Genomic DNA, 14,829 nt, shown 5'->3' with positions numbered 1-14,829 from the left:
CTTGAAATCTTTTAATGTTTTGCTGGTTAAGGATGAGGCACATGACAGAGACAATCTAGAAAAAAAACCTAGAAGAACAGTAAAACAGCACCTTGAATAATGTTTCTTCGTTTTTTTGGTGATTTTTTATGGAGATTTGTATCTTTTCTTCTTGATTTCTTCTACTCTTCGAAGAATCGTAGTTTGTTTCGAATGTCGCTTGAATCTTGATGGTTTGCGTTTTGATTGAGGAAGAAGAGGAAGAGTGCGGCATAATGAACGTGTTGTAGGGCATGTGCGTTGGACGCTCAATTTAAAGGAGTGGGCGCGTGTTTTTCTCTTGGACTTCCCAACTTGTATAGCTTGTAAGCCAAAAATGCTTGTATGTATAGCATGTCTCTTTTAAAAAACTAAGATATAAATAGAAATATTATGTTCATAAATATTAAATTAATGTATTTTATATTTTTTGACAAAAAATATAAAATATTATTAAGAGATATAATTTTTTATTATTTTAATCAAATTTTTATAATTATATTTATTATTATATATTTTTTTAAATTTATTTTTATGAAAAAAATGAAAGAAAATTAGATTCAATTAATCTCTACATTAAGTTATTTAACCAACTAAGTCCAACCAAGTAGTTTTAACCTAATTCACTTTCACGCGCTACTACTTTTAACAAATTTTTGACTTAACGCACGAATATATATAACTGTCTTTTTCATCTGGATTTTGTTTGCTTTTTTGAATTTTCTCAGTATTTCCTGCATTCTCTACGTTCTCTTCCTTCTATGCGTTCTCTTCTTTTTTATGTGTTATTTTCATTTTTTGTGTTTTCTTCGTCCAAGATCAATACTCTTTTATCTGATTTGAAGACCTGGATCAAATTTTTGAAATCAAGTAGTGAAATCAGGTTTGAACAGGTATTTCATTTTCGAGAATGATTCAAGTTTAGACTATCAATTGAACCAAAACGAATTGGATTATTGTTTTGAATCGAATCAAGTGGCTGAGGTGTGGTTCGAATCTAGTTAATGTAATTCGTTTGTAGCTTATGATTCTGTAGTTAAATAATTTTGTTTTTGTTTGAGAAAATTGATGTTCATGGTTGATGGTTTGAATTTGAATTATTATTTTGATGAATCTGTTTTGTTCTCAGTTTTGGTGCATTTGAAATTATAATTTGGTTTACTTTTGAAATGCTTTCGGTGTATTTCCAAGTTCAGGCTGTCAATTAAACCAGGGCGAATTGGATTATTATTTTGAATTGAATCAAGTAGTTGAGGTGTGGTTCGAATCTAGTTTATATAGTTTGTTAGTAGTTTATAATTTTGTAGTTGAATAATTTTGTTTTTGTTTGTGAAATTATTGTTCATGGTTGATAGTTTGAATTTGAATGTAATAATGTAGGAGTTCTGAATTTGAATTATTATTTTGATGAATTTATTTCGTTTTCAGTTTTAGTGCATTTAGAATTATAAATTGGTTTATTTTTGAAAATGCGTTCGGTGTTTTTCAATTTATGTGTGATGTTAATGAGCAGCTTGTGCCAAAGGTTGGGATGATTTTTAACATGCTTGAAGAAGCTGAAAAATTTTACAAAGATTATTGTAAATTTGCATATTTCTCTACAAAAATTCGGAACACAAATAAGAAGACAAATGAAAATAAGAACTAACTGATTACATATAGCAGAGAGGAAAAATGGAAATTGAACTATCTCCAACTCAGAAGACAAATCCCTCAGCTGGATTAAATTGTCCTACAAGAATTTATATACATATATTAAATGATGTTGGTGTTTGGATCATTTTGAAAGTTGTGTTGCATCATTCACATTCGTGCTGTCCAAATCAAACTGAGATGCTTAAATGGCACAGATAATTAAGCATGTCTGTACACCGTACAATTGAGAATAACGACAAAATTGGAATCAGACCAAGCAAAACATATCAATCATTTGTGACATCAATAAGAAGTCATCGTAAATTAAGTTTTATTTAAAAATATGTGAGAAATTACATTACGAGAGAAGTATGTAATGTTTCAGAACTAGAGGATGAAAAAGAATTTGAAAAATACTTATTAAGAATGAAAGAAAATAATAAGAATTTCTTTTTCGAGCTTGAACTTGAGGTTGATTGGTAAATTAAGATTGTTTTTTGGGTCGACGCAAGAAGTAGGGCTGCTTGTGAGTATTTTGGAGATGTTATTTCATTCGATACCAATTACAATACAAATAAGTAATTTGTTGTTTTAGTTTATGTGTTTTTTGAAACTACTTTCGGTGTATATAATATCGTTTTTCGGTGTATATATGATTTGTTTATGTGTTGTTGTCTTCAGGTATAATTTGGTTTTTGGTTCTTTTGTTGGTGCGAATCATCACGGTCAGTCAACACTTTTGGGATGTGCTTTGATGAAAAACGAGAATATTCAATCATTCAAATGGTTATTTGAATGTTGGCTTTATTGTATGAGAAAAAATGGTCCAAAAGGCATTCTTACTAATTAATGTGCATCGATGCAAATGGCTATTGAAACTTGTATGCCCACAACAATTCACAGATGGTGTATTTGCATATCATGAAGAAGATTCCACATAAATTAAATGGCTACAAGCGACACGAAGAAATTGAACACGAGATAGGTCATGTTGTTTGGAACTCTTTTACAAAAGAAGCATTTGATAGGAATTTGAATGATTTTTTGATGAAGTATGGTGTTGGCGATAATAAATGGCTTTCATGTAATGATGTATTTATTAGGATTAATTGATGTTATTACTTTTAGTGTCTGAATATTTATGTGTTTTGCTTGTGTAGTAGAGGTGTCAACCTATATATCTTTTGGTATATTTGATTATGATTTAGGTATTTTATCATTTTTTCAGAGTTTTTTGAAAATCGTCATTTATGGATCCTATTTTATCTTGATCACCACTTATGGATCGGAATGAGAAGCACACAAAGGAACAAGAGCATGCATACTTTTTTTTAACAAGTTTATTACACGCAATAGCTCATTTATCCAATTTGTCAAATAGTATGATAATTGTCTAGGAAATAGAGAGTAAAGAGAGAGAATCAGATGCTGCAGATTTTCATACTATCATACCGTATGCAACAAAATCATCAATAGAAGCTAAATTTCAGTATATGTATACTCACGAGAAGTTTAGAGAAGTCCATGCACAATTTAGAGGAATGGTGAATTACATCACAAGATCAACGTAGTTCGCTCTAGATTTTACGGTATATGAAATTGTAGAACAGGTTTCTAACTCAACATTCAACAAGTTAGTAGTTACATATGATGGGATATCAGCTAAAGTTAAATGCCAGTGCTTATTATTCAAGTCAACAGGGATATTGTACCGTCATTCTCTGAGCGCGTTAAGTTTTGAGCTAGTAGATAAAGTGTCACCAAGATATATATTAGAATGACGAAGTAAGAACGTAAAGAGGAGGCACACACACATATCAAGAATAGCCATGACGAGTCCTTATTGGAGCCAAGAAATAGAAGATTTGATGATTTGGTATTTCGGTCACAAAATATTTGTGAATTTGCATCACAATCTGAGGGTTAACAGCGATTCTGCACCGCGCTTATGATAATCCGATGGTTGAGATGCAAGAATATAAAGTCAAAAGCAAAGAAAAATGTCTGTTATCTCACAACGATGATTCGTTGGAAGATATTAACGAGTTTCAAAACCCTCCACGCATGACAACAAGAGACCATCCTAAAAATATATTGGAATCAAATACGAAAAAAAAAATTGCAAAACTTCAAAGAAAAAAAAAAAGAAAGCTCTAAGTGAGGTAAAAGTGTTGTGCTTTAAATAGAAAAAATTGAGTTTGTGCATGTTAATAGTTGTGCTAATATATGATTTACTTTTTGTAGTTGAACCTTTTAGATGGTTGATTAGTGGTGTAGTCAAATTTTAGCCATTATCATGGACATATTGTGAATTATCAGTTCAGAAATTCAAGAGAATAAGATATATTTCTCGGTATTTATTTGAAGGCATTTCGGTATTTTGTAACAGTTTCAGTGTAATCTATATAATATTTTTTTTATGGAAATGAGGTTTACTTTTTATATTTTCTTATTTTATTCCATTTTACCATATTACTGTTTGTTTTGAAATTAGTTTTTTCAATTTTTTCAAGGGATTTGTTTGTTTTAAATATACAGTACACAGACAATTCAATAGTTAAGCAATGTAGAAATTCAACCTACACAATTTCTATATCTTCCCATGAAAATCTACAGAAAAATTTATAAGCATTTTCGGTGTTTATTTGAATAGCTTTCGATGTATTTGGTGTAGCAATTCGATATATTATAGAAATTATTTTTCTTTTTTCGCATTTTTGTGAACCTGGATTCGTTCATATTAACATGATATCAATATAGTACAGACAGGTTCATAGAAGTTTAATTTTTTAAAGAAATTTTATGAAAATCTTGGATTGAATATTTACAAATATACAAAATATGTGTTTGTTTTAACTATACATTATACAGACAATTTAGTAGACAACCAATATAAAATTTCTTAACAATTTACAACATTCAAACTATCTACTATTAATATCTGTTAGGATTTTGTTGAATTAGTCCCACATTGCTCAGGATAGCAAATGGAGTGGGTGGCCTAGGCTATAAATATGAGGCTAAGTTCTCCATTTGTTTTTGCACCAGTCAGAAAACTTTAAGCTTGTATCTGATTTTTCTTTTTCTCTGTACTCTTTATTAGAGAGTATTGTGAGGTGTAGTTAGATATTTGCTTTGAGAGAGTGTGGGTGTACTGGGGTGCCGGTGAGAGAAAGAAGTCTATGTGTTATAACAATTTTTACATAGTGATATTCTCTGGTTGTCATTTGACAACGGCCGTGGTTTTTTCTCCGGTAATTGGAGTTTTTCACGTTAAATTCTTGTGTTGTGATTGTGTCTATTTTATTTCTCTGTCAAAGGTGTTTTCTCAAGGGGGAATGGTGTATTATTCCCAACAATATCTCATTATGAAAATTTACAATAAGGACTTAATAATGCAACAGATGGCTTGGAGAGTCTGATGGATTCGGATTCTTGAAAGATTTTATCTCTCAGTTGATTTATTTTGTCAAAGAGAATGAGCGAAACATGTTCGACTCTAAAATGATCAACTTGTTCCTACAGTTTAAAGAAATTTATTTATTAAACTCTGTTAATATAGTAATAGAAAGTTATCTATTTTTAACGATAGTTACCTATTTCCAATTCCTCCATACATATTTTTCCTTTTTGATTTTTTTTTCAGATAAATTATTTTCAGCTATTTCATCACATATATTGCACAATTCTAGCTAAAGACAAAAAATGAAATAACACATTAAAATAGGATAGTAACAAAAAACACAGTAAAATTTCTTAGATAGAAAGATTGATACATTGTATGCTGCCCACTAATGTTAATGTATGGTGCTTTGACTCCCTCATCGTTATCTATCAAAGGTTTTACTCTAGCAAACACTTTTATTTTGTGAAATTGTAAGAATCGAGACTAATTAATCGTCTAATTAAATAATTAATATTACCCAAAATAGAATCCGAAAATTTAGAATGAGGATTAGAGGATTTAAATATGATTTTTAGACTCAGTAGATTTTTCTGAGCCGAAAAATACATTTTATGCGAAAAATCGAGTAAAACCGCAAACTGGCAGCTGAATCGGTTGAACCGATTTAAGTCTGTCCGGTACTATGCGAGAAAAATTAAAAATAGTAGAAAATCTTAGGAAAATATTTAAATTCGAAAACCAGGCATTAATTTTAAAGGTTTGGCCCAAAGTTAGGCCAAACGGGCTAAAAACGCTAACGGATTGGATCGGGCCCAAGTTAGGCCCAAGCCCAACATATATAAGCACTTGAAGGCACCCACTTCAGCTCATTAAACACATTCAAGAAAGGGAGAGCAGCTGAAGTGAGAAGAGAGTGAGGGTTTCCAAAATTACTATTCAAATACAACTTCAATCCATCATATCTCAAGCTACAGTGCTCCGATTTGCGTGCCGTCAGCGGTTACGCGAAGCTCTTGTCGAGCCCGTTACTTTCATTTAACTTTCATAGGTAAGATTTTGAATTTTTCCCTTCTTCCTATTGCCCTAAGAATTTCGAGTTTGGTGAGTGTTGATCTTGAGAAAAATTTGTGTTTTGGTTGTTTAGGTACTAATCATTAGTGAGAAAATGTTGGGTTCTATCCCAAATTTCAGTGAATGAGGTAAGGTTTCTCAAGAACCCTTGTACATTGATTAATTTTGAGTGTTAGATTTTGATTTATGTGAAATGAATAATGTTAGTTTGAATATTGAAGCTTGTTGAAATTGCTTTGGACATTTGGGAGCCTTTGAATATGAGTTGGTGGCTTGTTGGTAAATTGGAGCTTATTGGAGTTCAATTTTTGGGTTTTTGGCATATTGAGAATCGGCCAAGGTATGATTTCGGTTTCCTCTATATAATATATAATATTTTTGGACACTTAAGCTAGTGACCCATAGGATAGGATTGAATTAAATTGGTTGTTGGAATTATTGTATGATGATTTGATGATTTGGGATGTTGACAAATTGAAATATTGATATTGATAGTATTGTATTGGAGATTGAGATTTGAAATTGATTATGATGAATGTTAGAAATGGTGGAAAGATAATTGAATTAATGTATTGGTTGAGACATGAATGTATTATTATGTATTTAATAATGGAGATTGATGATTTCATGAGGTTTGGTGGTGAATTGAGGTATGAAAAATGTGAATTTGATATTTTTGGGAGTCTGATAAGATGGTGGTTTAGCTTTGGTTGTGAAATGGGAAAATTGAGAATTTGTGAACTTTTGGTAAAACTGAAAGTTTGATGAACTTCAATAAATCATATCTTGAGCTACCATGTTTGAAATTCAATGCATTCTATATCAAATGAAAGATAATTGAACAAGCTTTAAAATAGTTTAAATTTGTGGAAATCCGAATTTGGTAGAAGAAGATATGATTGTTGAAAATTTGGTGTCAAAATTTGAATTCTGCAATGTTGCAGAATTTTATGATTTTTGGTTTGTGTGCGCACGCAGAACCCGTGAATTTTTGAACCTGTGCGCACACACAACCAACGAAGTTCTGCAAGCTGTGCGCACGCACACGTTGGAAGGTGCATTCTGTTAAGGGTGTTCGCACGCCTTGTGCGAGCGAACAGAATTGAAAAATTTTGCACTTGTGCGTACGCACCCTGTGCGTACGCACATGCCCTATTTTTCAACTAAACTCTTGTTTTTAACTATTCCACCTTTTTAACAAGCTTGTAAACTTCTGTGACACCTATTTAATACTTTTTGGCTTATTTTGGATATTAAAACATATAGAAAAGTCTTAGGTGGAATTAATTGGTATTTTTCTAGAAAAGTAGAGAACGGAGGCTTAGGTTTTTGGTATACTGAGGATGGGTTTGGTAGAGTGAGAAAGAAGGAAGATACATGAATTGAGAAATTGATGAACTAATGAGTTCGGAAAGGAAATGTTGAATTGACAATGGTTGAGATGAGTCGAGGACTCGGAGTTTGAAATGATGAATTATTGATACAATGAAGTAATAATTTTTCAAAACCACTGATGTACCATTTTCAAATTGAGATTATTGAGACATTATGTGCCCGGCAGGGACGGCGGTTGGATCCCGCTTGTCGAGGTAGCGGCAGCAGCGTAAAGGCGGTGGTTCGTCCCGCTTGCGTTGAGATGTGAGGTCCGTGGCAAGAGTATCATGTTTGCATCCCTTCGGATCACTAGAGTGTGCATGCACAAAATCCTAGATGGTATTCCGAGTACCATATCTCGAGGGTTCCCAACTATGATTCTGAAGGGCGACATCTCCATGTAGATGTATCGGGTTGGCAATTGAACCGACAATGTGATATCACAGCCAATAGGACAGGCATTCATCATGTGCATCTTCTATCTGTTTGTTTGCTTTGCCGACTTAAAATTGCTTGCCTATTTGTATAACATGTCTAATTGCCTACTTGAATTACTTGCCATGTATGCCTATACTTGTGTTTTACTTGCATTAATATTAATTATGTTTTCTACTGGGATTGAGGAGGTTCGGAAGGCGGTGGCGATGGGATCGCATGGAGGATAGATTGGTGAAGGCTGTGGGACAGCGGAGAACTGTTAGATTAGAAAAAAATTCCCTAAGATTTTATTATGTTAAGTTTACATTATGCTTTATTGTTTTAATTATGCTTTAAGATGAATCTTGTGATGGATATGAAGTTCTAGGATTGCTTCTAGCGTCCCGGAGTCTTATATCTTACATCATCGGGCACTATTACCATACTGAGAACCTCCGGTTCTCATACCATACTCTGTTGTTGTTTTTCATATACAGGTCACAAGTCACAACCCACCTCGGTGAGTTGTTCTGATGGTGACAGAGTGGAGGATCTTGGATGTATTTTGGAGTCTTTTTACTTATTTTGTTTATACCTCTCACTTTTGTATTTACTTTTGCCTAGAGGCTTACTTTGAGAGAAAAACTTGTATAAGCTATTTTTAAACTTTCAGATTTCTGTATGGTCTGTATATATAGCTAGCCGGCTTAAACTCCGCGAGCTGTGGCTAGATCTTCATACTATTATACTCTCATATTTTGTTATATTATGTCTAAATCTTGTGCGTTAAGTTTGTAGCTTCGTGAGTACGTTTTGAGCTTTTCAAATCCTGTTTTTGAGTTGTATCCTTCATCGGGCTTCTAGAATATACTACTTCTTCTATATATAATACGTATAAGCCTTAGAACTGTCGTAACCTTTGATTAACCTTTGCTTTATGACACGAGGTAAGACTTAGGATAATTAGGGCGTTACAGAAATCATCAAGCCCTAAAAATCAAAGAAAGCCAAATATCAGGTGGGACATAGTATATTCATATAATTACACCAAAATGAATAAATGATAACGTCACACAAACAAATACCAGTGCACCTTATTTCAAACCGAAGTGCATCGAATTTATATAATGATAACAACAGACAAAAACAAGAGAATTTATACAAAAAATGGAAATATGTATCACATAAATAATTTGTTCTAGCTTCTGAAGGATACTTTTTGTGATATGGGTTAAGGACATGAAATTTTTTGTTTGGAACATCCGCAATCCATAGCCACCAATGGTCCGTATAGCAAACTGGGGCAAATATCTAAAGTTTGGCTAGAGAGAACAATATTTTAATCTAATTGGCACCTAATAAAAGAATTATTTAAGAAACTTTATAAATAAAAACTTACAAATGAATGGGATGCAAGATTTTTTTTAATACAGAAACGACAGATACTCCTTATACTCTTCGATGCGGAAAGGCTTGTTAGTTTTTGGATCGATGTAGTTGTCCTTATGTTTCGCCGACATGACATTCTGCAAAATTTGAATAATACCAAAAGAAACAGCTTCAGCACACAATATATTTTTAAAATACACTGATAGTTCAATAGTAGTAAAGCTTACCACAATATTAGAGGGACATAGTATATGAGTTTTTCAAATCTTTCAATTTTTTTCCTGTTCAAAATGAGACACATTACGAAAACCACTTAAAAAAACAAAAAAAAAAATCCAAACTTATTACATATATGGCACAACAACTCATAAGAAAATCATTAATGTTAATCTAGGATTACCAAATTTTCAATATATGAGTTAGCTTTTAAAGATGCAAAGTGCATTCTAGTTGCCTCGAGTTGAGATTCATGGTTCAGCCTGAATATCGTTTTCCACTCATTAGTGTTGTCATCTTGACAAGTCTTGATATTTGTGACCCAGTGATAGCATTTCTCTTTAAGTTCCTCTGGTATTTCCTTTTACTTTACCAGAGTTTTAAACTTGTCAAGAAAGCTCAGAGTAGGCTGCACCTTTTCTGGTGGGGGACTTTGCTCCTTAGCATATGTCAATACTGCTGTAACCCCAGTATTCATCACCTCAACCAACTGTTCCAACTTTTCAACTAGCTCTGGGCTGTCTTGAGAATTTTTCATTTTAGCTGGTGATTCACCCTCTTGGGTAATTGTAGCTTCATTACTTGATTGACTAAAGGCAAGGCTAAATGATGGTGCACCAAAGTCATCATTCAATAAAGCATTAATTAGCAACTATCGTTATCCCAGCTTTCAAGTCTTGAGCGGGTGGATGACTACATGGTGACACATAAAATAATTTAAGAATGCACAGAAAATATTTTAAAAGAATTTTATTAAGTAGAGCTTACACATTAGGAGGAGCTACATGCTGATTTTTTTTTAGAGCTTCCTCATGAGCTTTTTGTTGAGGTTGTTCTTCCGTATATTCCTCCGTGGGAGACTTCGCAACAGATTGTTGAGGTTGTAGAGGATTGCAGGATTACACAAAAAGAACATTAAAGACAAAAATGAAATAACACATTAAAATAGGATAGTAACAAAAACACAGTAAAATTTCTTAGATAGAAAGATTGATACGTTGTATGCTGCCCACTGATGTTAATGTATGGTGCTTCGACTCCCTCATCGTTATCTATTAAAGGTTTTACTCTAGCAAACACCTTCATTTGTGAAATCATCAAGCCCTAAAAATCAAAGAAAGCCAAATATCAAGTGGGACATAGTATATTCATCTAATTACACCAAAATGAATAAATGATAACGTCACACAAACAAATACCAGTGCACCTTGCTTCAAACCAAAGTGCATCAAATTTATATAATGATAACAATAGACAAAAGCAAGAGCATTTATACAAAAAAAATGGAAATATGTATCACATAAATAATTTATAACAAATTTATTAATTTTTGTTCTAGCTTCTGAAGGGAACTTTTTGTGATATGGGTTAAGGACATGAAAATTTTTGTTTGGAACATCCGCAATCCATAGCCACCAATGATCCGTATAGCAAAATGGGACAAATATCTAAAGTTTGGCTAGAGAGAACAATATTTTAAACTAATTGGCACCTAATAAAAGAATTATTTAAGAAACTTTATAAATAAAACTTACAAATGGATGGGATGAAAGCTTTTTTTGTTCAGAAATGGCAGATACTCCTTATCTCTTCGATGTGGAAAGGCTTGTTAGTTTTTGGATCGATGTAGTTGTCCTTATGTTTTTCCAACATGGCATTCTGCAAAATTTGAATAATACCGAAAGAAACAGCTTCAGCACACAATATATTTTTAAAATACACTAAAAGTTCAATAGTAGTAGAGGCTGTAGAGCTTACCACAATATCAGAGGGGACAGTATATGAGTTTTTCAAATCTTTCAATTTTTTTCCTGTTAAAATTGAGACACATTGCAAAAACCACCTACAAAAACAAAAAAAAAATCCAAACTTATTACATATATGGCGCAACAACTCATAAGAAAATCATTAATGTTAATCTAGGATTACCAAATTTTCAATATATGATTTTGCTTTTAAAGATGCAAAGTGCATTCTAGTTGCCTCGAGTTGAGATTCATGGTTCAGTCTGAATATCATTTTTCACTCATTAGTGTTGTCATCTTGATAAGTCTTGATATTTGGGACCCAGTGATAGTATTTCTCTTTAAGTTCCTCTGGTATTTCCTTTTACTTTACCGGAGTTTTAAACTTGTCAAGAAAGCTCAAAGTAGGCTGCACCTTTTCTGGTGGGGGACTTTGCTCCTTAGCATATGTCAATACTGCTACAACCCCAGTATTCATTACCTCAACCAACTGTTCTAACTTTTCAACCAGCTCTGGGCTGTCTTGAGAATTTTTCATTTTAGCTGGTGATTCACCCTCTTGGGTAATTGTAGCTTCATTACTTGATTGACTAAAGGCACAGCTAAATGATGGTGCACCAAAGTGGGAGAAAAACAACACCAAATGCAACAAATTGTTGAGGTTGTGGAGGATTGCAGGATTACACAAAAAGAATTATGCAGCAAAAATATTAGAAAAGGAATTTAATTAATGCAACAACACTAAGTGCACCTCAATTTACATGAAATACACCGAAATACAAACTAAATACGCTGCTATTATTTCTCAATTGCATCACACAATGTCAATTCAAAAAGACATACAACTCAATCAAACATGCACAAAATGACATCAGAAGCACTACAACAAATTTCTATGGGCTAGTTACACAAATCCTGAACAAAATCCCTCAAAAATGGACAAAAATTCATGTAAATCACTCAAACATGCAAAAAAAATATCAGAAGCACTATAATAACATTCTGTTGCCTAGTTACAACTAAAAGAGAAAAACAACACCAAATGCACCTCAAATCACGTGAAACACATTGAAAGACAAGCCAAATACACCGAAACTATAAGAAAAAGAATTTAATTAATACTTACGCGTTAATAGGCTTCTTCTTCTATATATTCCTTTATGGGAGACTTTGCAGCAGGTTGTTGAGTTTGCGAAAGACTTGAGATAGGGGTTTTCGAAGAAGGAGCAAATACTTGAAGTGGAACTCTAATAAAGACATACAATGAAGAAGTTAATATTCAGTAAACATTCAGGTGCAAATGATTAACTCAATGATTAGAACATTGAAAGTGAATTGGAAAACTCACATGTCCAGTGATTTAGATTGAGAATGAGTTTGTTTTCGAAGAACAATCATTTGTTCTTTAGGATCATTATCGATATCAATAGTTGTGCTACTCATCCTTTCCTGCAATTAGATTTCTTTTTCTATTCTTGCTTCATGAACAAGGTTTACTTCATGCAATGTTTCTTCTTGTTTGTTGAACTTGTAATGTACCGAAATCATCTCACCACAACACCTCAAGTAATAAAAATACATCTTCTGTTGTATGAGAACTTATATATTTGTAGTTTTTTCTTTTTTTTTTCTTGAATAAAATCTTAAAGGGGGTTTTTATCCTAAAAAACAGATATGAAATTAGAAGCAGATTATGGTAGCATAAGAAATAAAGGAAATGGTAAGAGAAATAGAAATTACATGTTATCACTTGACTGATTTACAAAACTCTGACAGCATGTCTGTGTTTGAAATACAAAATCATTTTCACTCGACAAATTTACATGTGGCTTTCTAAGGACAAAATAAATATTATTCAGTAAAACTAGAGTAATTACATAAGGTTTTAGGAAATTTTGGCAAAGAAATAATTTCAGATATTGAATCTTACATTTGTGAAAAATCATATTGAGCTTTTGTCAAGTGGAGCCCACTTTTTGGAATATATGTAGTTTTTTCCTGTATCTTGAAAAAGCAAACAATCATCATGCAAATAAACATAATAAAATTGACAAAATACACCGAAAATTAACACATACTTTTGTACAGGTTTATCATTTTTTTCTTCAATCTCATTTTTGTTATTTCTTGCATTTTTTCAAATCGGGTTGTTCAAAAGTTTCAATTTAAGATTTGTTTCCCTTTATCTCTGGATGATGAAGTTTCTGGAGCTTTAGATGAAGCCATTGTTATAGAAAAGGGAATAAAATCAGGGAAAGAAAAAAGATGAAGTTGGAGATAGAACAATTACTAGATAGAATGAGGAGAAGAATAAGTGAAAGAACCTGAAAATTAAGGAAGTCACTGTTGTGTTATCGTTGATTGAGGAGGTGTTGCCGAAGAGAACGGTGAAAGGAAAATAGAGTTCTTCTTTATTGGAGGTGAAGGGTTTTTGTGGTTTGTTTTTTCAAATTTGAAAAAAAAATTCTTGAAAAGTAAAACTAAAGAAGAGAGAAGCTGTAATTAATGGAAAAACGTGCTGTAATGGATATAATTATTGGATTTATGGAGGCATGGGTAGTTAATGGACTTTGTTTAGATTAATTAATTGAATATAACATTTAAAGAGTCTTGTTCATATAGGATTAAACATTATATTCCCAGTTTGATTGCGATGAACGTCAATCCTAAAGGAGAGTTTGTTAGTCAAAATTAAACAAGTTTTAAAAATCGAGTTTGAGACTCGTTTGGTATCTTCAAAGATTGTGAATCTCATCAGGAAGAGTTTATCGACAAGAAAGATGGATTTAATCAGATTAACTCTTAAAAAAAATAGGTGAAACAATTGAAATGGTAAGGAGGTTAACAAGTAAAGATAACTAGTAGCAGTCACATGATCATCTACAAATGCGCGAACAATTATCAAAGAATTTTTACACATGGAAAATATGTTGAAGTTTGATTGGTCAATGATTCTTATAAATAGTTGAAGAATGGAAGGAATAAGGGTTGAAATTCGTTTTTAGAAAAATACTCTCGCACACTCACATTTCCAATTCTTCATTGACTTTCTGAGTCTGCAAAGAGCTTTTTTTTTCGTAAAATTTCTTTCATGTCTTTTATATTTCTTTAAAATTTTTTGTAATCTTTACTCTTTCTGCAAATTTACTTTCCTTTGCAAAGTCTTTGTTTTCTTCTTTAACATTTCCGTATTGTCTTTCGAATTCAAAGTCCTTTGACCTTTGTTAAAGGTATTTTATTGCTTTATTTTAATTTCAAGTCATTTACTTTGTTCTGTAATTTTGATTTCAAGTCATTTAAATTCCCTTTACATTTCAAATTTTTCCTTTCCTTCTATATTCGTCCAAAATTGGGATCTTTTGGTGCACAATTTGAAAACTGGTACTCATAAGAGGAGTAGGTTTCACTTATAAATCATTAGATATCGAACCAACCTAGATTTTGCTAAAAATCTGCATAACAGATTCTTTGTTTAATTTTTTGTTTTTGGATTCTCTGGCTTTGGATGACTTTGGATGCCGAGAAGTTTTTAAATTCTGAGTTTTTGTTGAATACTTG

The sequence above is a fragment of the Arachis ipaensis genome, chromosome B10 (genome assembly GCF_059453495.1).
Source record: "Arachis ipaensis isolate K30076 ecotype BB chromosome B10, ASM5945349v1, whole genome shotgun sequence".
NCBI lineage: Eukaryota > Viridiplantae > Streptophyta > Magnoliopsida > Fabales > Fabaceae > Arachis > Arachis ipaensis.
Note: the sequence above shows the minus strand (reverse complement) of the source record.